Below are 10803 nucleotides of genomic sequence, written 5' to 3'. Positions count from 1 at the left end.
AGAGGCCATTCATTGTTGGCATAATGAGACAACAGTGGCATTTTGAAATAGAATTCTTTGGGTATGTTATGTAGCTAACAATATAGGTAACAGATTAGCTCTTTAAATGTCCTTATAGTAATTTTGCTGCCTATAAAGAAATATTAAATATGATATTTTTAATCCATGAATCGAGAGAAGCAGCATTTATTCACTAGTAAATTTGGTTTTGATTCAACTCTCCTGATTTTTTTATTTTCGCAGCTAAACTAAAAATTTATAGTTTTTTCCCTACAAAATGCAATAGCATTCTTTTTTTAGGAGTTATATTCTCTGATTTTCTTGTCAGCCTGCTTCAAGGAGATCCGCGTGTTCAATATGCTTGCTCGCAGTTTGGACCATACCAAATGGTTATTTAATCCAAATATCCGAGCAGCAAACTGAGCGGATACTTCTGGAGGAAGGATGGTCGAACAGCTGACACTGCTGGGTAGTGGAAGAGAAGACCACACGTCCTGCGCTCCCCAGTCCGAGGTGATTGGGGACAGCTGAGAACTGGATACGACGTGTTTCCCGACACTACTGGGCCCAAACCATTGCTTCTGCCTGCCACTGCCACGAACACAGTAGGGATGCCATCCTCTTCATACTCAGCTTTAATCCTCAGGGTTTCATCTGGTCCTTTATGGGCAGATGTTACACGGAGTTCACATGGGATTTCAAAAGTTTCACAAGCCTTCTTGATTTTTGCACGGTGACCGAGATCAGAAGTTGAGCCCATCAAGACTACAACCCTACATTCACTTTCTGATTTCAGAAGCAACTCCACTCTCTCTGTGACCCACTCGAAGTTCTTTACCATCTGAAGCCCTTCAAGAGTCACTTCTTTGAGGTCATGGTAAGACTGTCTTTCTGTTGGCTTCGATCTCCTGACGGCCAGAGTCTCCTGGAATCGTTGTCAATAACATCAGCAAGAAAAATTTCTTTGGTGGTTACAGTTCTGGGTCGATCAGGATTTCTCCAGAATTTCAAAAACAGCCTGCATGAAGTGACTCATGATGTCCACTTCAGTCTGACCTACCTCAAGTCCAGCAAAGAAAATCTCGCAGCAATCAACTGTTCCTCAGACCACTGTGGATCATTATTGGCATCATCCTTGAAAAACATCTCCACGTTAGGTGGGTAAAACCTGTAGCCTTCCTTGAAGCCAGGGTTTCTTTTGAGAAAAGAGCCAGTTGCTATCCTTCTGCAAACCCACTCAATTGGAATCATCTCACACTGGAGCGCAATGAAAGCTGCCTCCCCACATTGTCTGGTGAAAGCGCTTTAGATACCTGCTTCTTGTAATAACTCAAAAATACAGCTGGTAGTTTTGAGATGGCAGTTTTTTCTTTCCAGATGATTCTGTCTAGCTGCATTTCCCACTGTGATCTGGTCCTTCGATTTCAGGAGGACTTTTCCTGGATTATCTAACCATTCATAAACTTCTTTTGTTTTGCCCTCATAGAACATCTTACCAATGTTCAGTACTTCGGCCGTCACCATTATCCCAAGTGGACCAAGGGCCGCAAAAATCTGGAAAAAAGGCCTGAGAGGCGCACCGTGTGGGCAGCCCAGACGAGGCTCTTTCGGAGTTGGCGGCTGCCACCCAGCTCGGCCAACCGCGATCTATTTGAAATTTTCAGTGGGGAATTCACAGTTACCGAGATGAGGCTCAAACTGGACTTTTTATATCCAGGGAATAAAACAAAATCATATCTGTGTGGTTTTTATTAAATTTTTAGTGATTCTGTTAGAATGTATTTCTAAATTTTCAATTATATTAATTGGATTAAAATTGGACCTTTATGCATTCAGTATGTATATTCCATTAAATGGGTTTATACTTATAACTATGCAGAGCTCTGTCTTTCTTTGGGACTATCTCAAGAATCACGGATATACAAGCAAATGAACAGTTGACATCTATTAAATTAGTGATGTGCATGTGTGTGTGTGTGTGTGTGTACTGGATAGAACATCAGATCCTGGAACATACACTATCAAAACGGTCATGACCATTGTCTTTCAAATGGTATAGACATTATGAAGTAGGACAATCAATGCTGATCTTCTCTTTTGGAAGAGAATGTGTCTTTATCAATCTACATTCCTTAAGGATGAAATATTTCAATGCAGCCATAAGTGGAGTCCCCTGCTATGTTCTGTGTTATCTATTTCTATCAGATGCTATGAATCATATGTGTCAGAATCAGTAGGTTATTATTAAAAATTCCTGATCTGGGCTTTTTCCTAAATGAAAGCAAGTTAACCTCAAGATGAACCAAGTGATGGAATCATCAAACAAAAATTTAAAAATGTTCAAACATGTTCTGTGAAGTAAGAACAAAAAAATTCTAGAAGTGATGGAAAGATATATTTCAGCAGAGAAATGGAAGCCATAAAAGAGAAACAAATAGAAACTTTATAACAGCAAAAAATCAGTATATGAAGCAAACAACTATTTATAGAACCAGGGGAAAAGATGCCTTAGAGACTAAGCCAACAAGTGTCCTTATTTAATATTAGACTTCTAATTATTGGTAATATTATGATCTATGGCATGGTTTCAAATTAAGAAGATGCTAGAATGGAAATATGAAGTTTTACATGTTCAGTATCTAAATAATATATGACCTGTTGATAAAATAATATACCAAAAACTAGAGATACAGAAGACCAGAACTAAATCAGGTGGGCACCAATTTTAGAGTTGAATTGCATGGAGTCACCAGGGAGGAAAGCAGAGAACTAGCAAATGGGTGATAAGCATCCAGGAAAAGAAGGGCCCAAAAAGTAAGCCAGAAATGACAGTGACTTCATGTCTCACTGCAACATCAGGTCATTGTCTGATGCTTCTGGTTTAATATTGGCTTTTCATATCACACCTTTGAAGTGAATTAGACTTACATTGTAATAATGTATAATAATTCATATTTATATTACATAATATATATTATATTAATATAATTATTTTACAAAATGATTATGATTATAATATATAATGATGCCAAGTTACATGCCAATGCAAGTAGTTCCCATGTTTAAAGATGGCATCTTAGTAGATTTTATGAATTCAGAGTCCTATTTCTTACTTGAATTAAATTCATGGATAATCAACTATATCATTAGTCTCTTTGTGACACTGTACCAACAAGATGTGTGGGATTATCACTGAAGCATGAAAATAGATGTTAAAGATGTTATTTATAAACAAACAACCATGTAAGGCTTTCAATGACTTTCTAATTATATACATAAGACATTACTTAGTATTTTATTGTAAAAGAAAAGCTTTTCATTAAAATACATTTCCTCTTGTATAAGGTCAGAAAACTAGCTGTTTTTCTTTTTCTAATATCTGAATATTTTCTCCTTACTGTATAATATTATCCTAGATATTAGAGAAAACATATAGAAACACCTAGTAGATCTTATTTTCAAATGAAATAGTACGTTAAGTATCAAGATGGAAACTATTTTAAAATTAAATGTCATGGGATTGGTGCCGTGGCGCAGTAGGTTAATCCTCTGCCTGTGGCAACAGCATCCCATATGGGTGCTGGTTCAAGTCCTGGCTACTCCTCTTCCAATCCAGCTCTCTGCTGTAGCCTGGGAAAGCAGTAGAAGATGGTTCAAGTCCTTGGGTGCCTGCACCCATATGGGAGACAGGGAGGAAGCACATGGCTCCTGGCTTTGGATCAGTGCAGCTCTGGCCGTTGCAGCCATATGGGGAGTGAACCAGCAGACAGAGGACATTCTTTCTGTTTCTCCTTCTGTCTGTAACTCTACCTCTCAAATAAATAAATAAATAATTTAAAAAATTAAATGTCGTTAATTCCTAATTAAGCCTGTCTAAAAATCGTATGTGAAACAAGCAATAAGTAGCTACCAAACTGTCTTTTCTAGTCACTATAAAGCATACAGTCTTTTAGTTATATATATATATATATACATATATATATATATATATAATTTAAATTATAATTTATAAATTTTGTGAATCTTGTATTTTATGTGTCAGAATTTTTAGATTGATTTAATACAATAAACAAAATGTGTATCAGTAAGTATTATTCAACTAAAACTTTTGGATTCAGGCTAGCAGGTAAAGGGAGGACATTTACTACTATGTGAATATTAACTGTTCTAGATATATTAACTATGATATTTATATTGAATTCTAACACGTGCCTTTTAATGTCCCTGGTGTTCAGGTATTCATTATAATTTGATGGAAAACTCTGAGGAAAGTGTTGAAGGAGTTTGGGACACAGCATCCCAAATATGCCACTATGTCACATGAAATGTTTTCAGTTAAGGTATTTACAAAGACAGAGACACAAGAAGATCAAGCTTATCTTCTATTTCTTAAAAGCAGAATTTGATCTTTTGAAAAGAAGCAGGATTTGAAATTCCCATGTAAAAGACATCCTCACTATTACAGGAAAAAGCTCTCATTTTTAAGAATAGGATGTTTAGGGGACGGTGCTGTGACATAGCTGGTAAAGCTGCCGCCTGCAGTGCTGGCATCCCATACGGACTCCGGTTCATGTCCCGCCTGCTCCACTTCCACCCAGCTCTCTGCTATGGCGTGGGAAAGCAGTAGCAGATGGCCCAAGTGCTTGGGCACCTGCACTTGCGTGGGAGACCAGGAAGAAGCACCTGGCTCCTGGCTTCAGATCAGAGCAGCTCCAACCATTGCAGCCATTTGGGGAGTGAACCAGCTGATGGAAGACCTCCCTCTCTCCCTCTCTCTCTCTCTCTCTATCTCTCTCTGCCTCTCCTTCTTTCTCTGTACAACTCTGACTTTCAAGTAAAATAAATAAATCTTAAAAAAAATAAAATAAATACATAGCTCCAGTCCCTTTCCTTGCCACATTTGCATAATTTATTACTCCGACTCATCCAATATATAAATTCAACTCTAATTGTATATTTGGGTTTTCAATTTATTATGATATTTCTCATGCCACATAAATCTTGCATTAAAAATTTGTAGCTTTTCTGCAGTTGATCTTTTATCAATTTAATTTCCAGTGTCAGCTAAAAAACTGTAAGGGAGTAAAAACAAAGTATTACCTCCCTTATATCATAATTTAATAATTAATATTTTTTCTTTTCATTTTGAGCTATCTTACCCCAACATTTTGTATGATAAATTTATCATAAGTGGATATGGCATTTTGTATAATAAGGCTGGATACTATTATTAACATTATATGATATTTTAAAAACAAGATCATCCATTTACACTCTTTTGCTTACCAGATTCCAGAATATTGCTTGGAACCTAGTAGACACAAAATGTAAAACATTATTCACTCAGAGTTAGTCTTCTACTGAACCTTAAAATTTTCCTGGAGCTTACTAGACACCTTGGATTCGGTCAGCTGTGTGTCTCCTTTGTTTCTTATAACAAAAAGACAGCATGTTTTCCCTACCCTTTTGAACCTATGATGGCTTTGTGATTTGCTTTCAACAATACTGGGTTACAGAGTTGACACTGAGTTCTTCAGCCCTGGCTTCAGGAGATTTCGGAGCTCCCACACTCACCTTCTTGAGTGTTGCCATGGTAGCATCATGTGAGGAAACCAGACTACTGGAAGGTGAGACACTTGGAGAACTGATGTCTCCCTGACAGATTTCAGAGTGAGCCATTCGTGAACCTTGTACCTAACCTAAGACTCTTGCAAAAGGAGGCTGTGCATCTGAGCACAGGCTAAATCAGCCGTGGAAATCCTCAGCCAATCTACAGACTTATGAGAAACAATACATTTCTTTTTTCAAAGATTTACTTATTTATTTGAAATATAGATTCACAGAGAGGCAGAGGCAGAGACAAAGAAAGAGATATTCCATCCACTGGTTGACTCCCTAGATGGCTGCAACAGCTGGAGCTGCATCAATCTAAAGCCAGGAGCCAGGAACTTTTCCAGGGTCTCCCATGAGGATACAGGGCCCCGGAGCATATGAGTCATCTTTTACTGCTTTCTCAGGCTATCACAGAGCGCTGAATCAGAAGTGGGGCAGCCAGGACTCGAACTGCCACCCATATGCGATGCCGGCACTGCAGGCAACTTCACTCCCTATGCCACTGCCAGCCCCCAAGAGAGAACACATTTTCATTTGAGGTCATTGGACTTGCAGTGGTAGATAACTGATACAACTGTTACAGAAGAATGATGATATGGTAACTTAAAAGATAAAGAATTTTCTAGATTAAGGATCAGTGAAAAGGTGAACTCACAGAGAGAGTGAAAATGTAAAAAGAACAGGCCAGATAAAATATTTTGACAGTGAATAAGGTGACGAAAACTGAGATAGTCCACATGACATGATGTTTTGTATAGCTTACATGATTATATGTGAAAGTCACATGTTACATCATCATATATATACATGCATATATATACATGTTACTGTATACTTATGGACTTACATATACAAATATAGGACAGATGGGTCATGAATTACTTGTTTGGCCTTTTGAATAGTGAAACCAAAGCCAAATAAATTTTTTTGGCCAAATGTTAAGGTTGAAACCAAATTTTCAACTCTTTTATACTGTAAATACATATTTTTAACTTTGTGCCATTGATCAAATTATATAAGTGACATTAATATAAGGCTTATCCAAATGGAATATAAGTGTATAATTTGTGTAACAGATGAAAATAGAAGAATATACAGTACCAGAAAATAACAATTTTAGAATATATATGACTAATGTAAGTTATTTTGAGATATAATTCTCTGTATTCGTATGCAAAACAAGGCACTTTTTATATCTTTTTATTTGTTTAATCCATTCTTCAATACACATTATTAATTTTCTACTAAATATGAAAAAACTTAAGGTAAGAAAAGTTTAATTTTTTTTAAGACATTCATTTATTTGAAAGAATTACACAGAGAGAGGAGAGAGAGAGAGGTCTTTCATCTGCTGGTTCACTCCCCAATTGGCCACAACAGACAGAACTGCACTGATCCAAAGCCAGGAGCCAGGAGCTTCCTCCTGATCTCCCATGCGGTGCAAGGGTCCCAGTACTTGAGCTAACTTCTACTGCTTTCCCAGGCCACAGCAGAGAGCTGGATAGGAAGAGGAGCAGCTGGGACTAGAACCGGCGCCCATTTGGGATGCCAGCACTTCAGGCCAGGGTGTTAACCCACTGTACCACAGCGCTGGCCCCTAATATTTGTTAAAGTGATCAAAACTACACAGTCAAAAAAATCTCAACATCATATCCAAGAGCCTAGATATAAACTTTTTCAGTTGAAACAATATAGAGTTCAAGGAGTATGATGACAGGAAGAAAAGTTACAAATAAATGGAAACAAAACTCAGTATCTTTCACTCAGCTAGTCATTTGAAAATTTATTATCACAGAAGTAGTTTCACAGCTGAGACTACTAAAATTATTTTGAATAATTACCATGACAAAAATGTAAGTTGTGATTTGCTCTTGAAATTTTGTGTTTTAATTTTGAATTATTTTAATTTTTCAAAAATGTAATAGGTTCATAAAATTTTTGCACATTTAGGGGATACTATGGGGTTTCAGTACATATAATGTCAAATCAGGGTAAATATATTTATTTTTTCAATCATGAAACTTTTTTAATATTGAACAAAATCAAACATCCTATCTTCCAGTTTTTTTTTTTTTTAAGTAGTACAATACTAGTACATTAACATTATATAATCACCTGGCCGTTTCCACGCTCACTAGGCTTATCCTCTGCCTGCGGCGCCAGCACACAGGGTTCTAGTCCCGGTCGGGGCGCTGGATTCTGTCCTGGTTGCCCCTCTTCCAGTCCAGCTCTCTGCTGTGGCCCAGGAGTACAGTGGAGGATGGCCCAAGTGCTTGGACCCTGCACCCCATGGGGGACCAGGAGAAAGCACCTGGCTCCTGGCTTTGGATCGGCGCAGCGCGCCACCGAGGCAGCCATTTGGGGGGGGTGAACCAACGGTAAAGACCTTTCTCTCTCTCTCTCACTGTCTAACTCTGCCTGTCAAAAAAAAAAAAAAAAAAAAGAAAGGAAGGAAGGAAGGAAGGAAGGAAGGAAGAAAGTAACATTATATAATCACCCTACTGTGCTATAGAAACCTGGAAATTCTTGTCCCTATCAAGCTAGAAGCTAATTCCTGTTAGTCAACCTTCTGGTTCTTCCTTCCCTCCCCAGCCTCTGGTAACCACCACTATACTCTTAGCTTCTGTGAAATCACTGATTTTTTAGACTCCACATACAAGCAGCATCATGTGATATTTGCCTTTTTGTGTTTGGTTTATTTTATTTAACATAATGATTTCTAGTTCCATCCATGTTATTGCAGAGGACAAGATTTCATTCCTTTTTATGTTTCAATAGTGTTTATTGTGTATATAGACCAAATTTGCTTTATCCTTTCACTCGTGATGGAATTAGAGTTGCTTCCATTTCTCTGCCATTGTGAATAAAGCTGCAATAAAAATAAGTGTGCACTACTAGTCGAACAATACCCTATACCTTGTGTGGTTGTGTGAATGCAGCCTGTTGAAATCCTTGCTTAGTATATACTAGGTAGATCTTCAGTATATGAAGGTAATTGAAAATGAAACTCGATAAAGGGTGGGATGGGAGAGGGAGAGGGGAGGGCCACGAGAGGGAGGGAGGTTGGGGGGGGGAGCCACAACAATACAAAAGTTGCACTTTGTAAATTCACATTTATGAAATAAAAAAAATCCATTATAGCAGCATGAAAAAAAATAAGTGTGCAAATGTCTCTTCAAAAGATTGATTTAATTTCCCTTGGATGTATACCCAGTAGTAGGCTTACTACATCATATGGTATATAGTTATAATTATTTCACCTTTTATAAAGTTTCAGATTTATTTGTGGTTTGCTGAATATTCCTTGTATGGAATTAGATTTAGGATTGCCTTCTGATTTAGCCTAATTTTGATTTTAAAACTTTGCCTATTGCCAAAATGACATTAATCCTTACTGTGTGCCACTGTTCAGGCATTTACTATATTAACTAATCTTATCTCATAAAGCACCATGAGATCATCAGTTTTATCACTGACATTTTATGGTATAAAAGTAGAATTTCAGAGAAGGAAAAAAAAATGATCCAGTTCAAATAACTAGTGAGTAGTGGGACCAAATCACCCCTAGGCTACTCTCAACCAACAGACTGAATGGCCTTTCAATTTATACTCCATCCAAAATAAAACCAGTGCATTTAATATGTCTTCTCTTCACGACCAGACTTTCCACAAAATCCTATTTGTATTCTCTATCTTGTTCTAATCTAATCTACTCATAAAAGCTACATTAGTTTTTCAGGACTGCTATGACAAAGTATCACAAACAGGGTGTATTGAGACACTATAAAATTTTCTCTCACATTTCTGGAGTCTAGAACTCTGAAATTACAGTGTTTGAGCCACACTGCATCCAAAACCTCTAGAGTGGGATCGCTCCTGGCCTCTCCCACCCTGCGATAGTCACAGGCATGCCTTGGCTTAAGAAGCACAGCTGTATTCTTTGGCTCTTGTGTGTCTTTGTCTCTTTGGACCCAACCTAATGATCGTGTCTTAACTTCTTTAAATCTGCCAAGGTGGTATTTCCAAATAAGGACACATTTACAGGAACCTGGATGGGAGTGGGAATTAGGGCTTCAGCTTAACCTTTTGGGCATACAGTTCAACTCACAACAACTACTAATTTACAGATCTAAATATTTTAAAACACTAATTTCTATGAATTCTTAAACTTTGAAGGAAAAATAACACTGAATAGTCCACTATCTATATTCAACATTTTTTTTGAAAATTTATTAGTGATTTTAAAAACTGGCAGATGATCAAAATTATCTGAGGGTCTCTTAAATAAATGCATCTGTCTTATACCTGCATATATGAACATGTGCAAACACACACACATACACACACTTGAAGCTGCCACAGGCTCACTGAATCAGAATTTCTGATACCTACATTTTAAAGACTTTTCCCAATTGATCTCAAATGTAAAACAGGTTTGGAAATTCTAGCTTTAAAAGACTTCAAGTTATCTAATGAAGAAGCTGGGTGTGTTAAACTTAAAGCAAAAGCATGTCTTATTCCTTGATGTGTTGTTGAAATAAGCCTGCTGAGCTGAGTGCTGAATGTAACAAGGCAGAAACATTGGATCACTGACTTCCAGCACAGTGGAGAGAGGAAGAAATGTTGTTGAACACACATCTGCATCTTTCAGTTTCCCAGTTTCATTTCTCTACAAATACCACTGAGTAGATACTATGTAGACATTATAAAGCACTCTAAAGAAGCCATTTTTTCTCCTTAAACAATCTACAATTAAATTTCATTGTGAGGTTTGGTTTTTGTTATGTCACTCTAAGTCCTCCACTCAGAAGAAAAGAGATCATTTCATAAACTTAAGAAGAATCACTTCTCTTTTTTTGACACTATTCATTTTTAAATAATACATTAAATACAGAAATAAATTACTTTGAAAAAAGCCTAAACAAGAAAACACTCATCTATAGATATCCACAGTAATCAATGCAGAATATGTTCTTCTAGAGTGTATGCTAATATGTGTGTATGTGTGTGTCTATAAGGGTACTATAAGAATTTGTGGAGAATAGAATGAAAAAATTTATTTTTGTATGGGAGAGGGGAGGGTTGCGGGTGGGAGGGAAGTTATGGGGGGGGAAGCCATTGTAATCCATAAGCTGTACATTGGAAATTTATATTCATTAAATAAAAGTTAAAAAAACAAAACAAAAAATT

The 10803-nt window shown here is 37.0% G+C and overlaps 1 pseudogene; it reads right to left on the bottom strand.

The window, feature by feature from the left end:
* Positions 1-296: 296 nt before the first annotated feature.
* LOC133751583 (bifunctional phosphoribosylaminoimidazole carboxylase/phosphoribosylaminoimidazole succinocarboxamide synthetase-like) lies at positions 297-1542 on the bottom strand (annotated as a pseudogene).
* Between the last annotated feature and the right edge of the window lie 9261 nt (positions 1543-10803).

Source organism: Lepus europaeus, chromosome 2 (assembly GCF_033115175.1).
Source record: "Lepus europaeus isolate LE1 chromosome 2, mLepTim1.pri, whole genome shotgun sequence".
NCBI lineage: Eukaryota > Metazoa > Chordata > Mammalia > Lagomorpha > Leporidae > Lepus > Lepus europaeus.
Note: the sequence above shows the minus strand (reverse complement) of the source record. Positions and strands in the feature narration are given on the sequence as shown.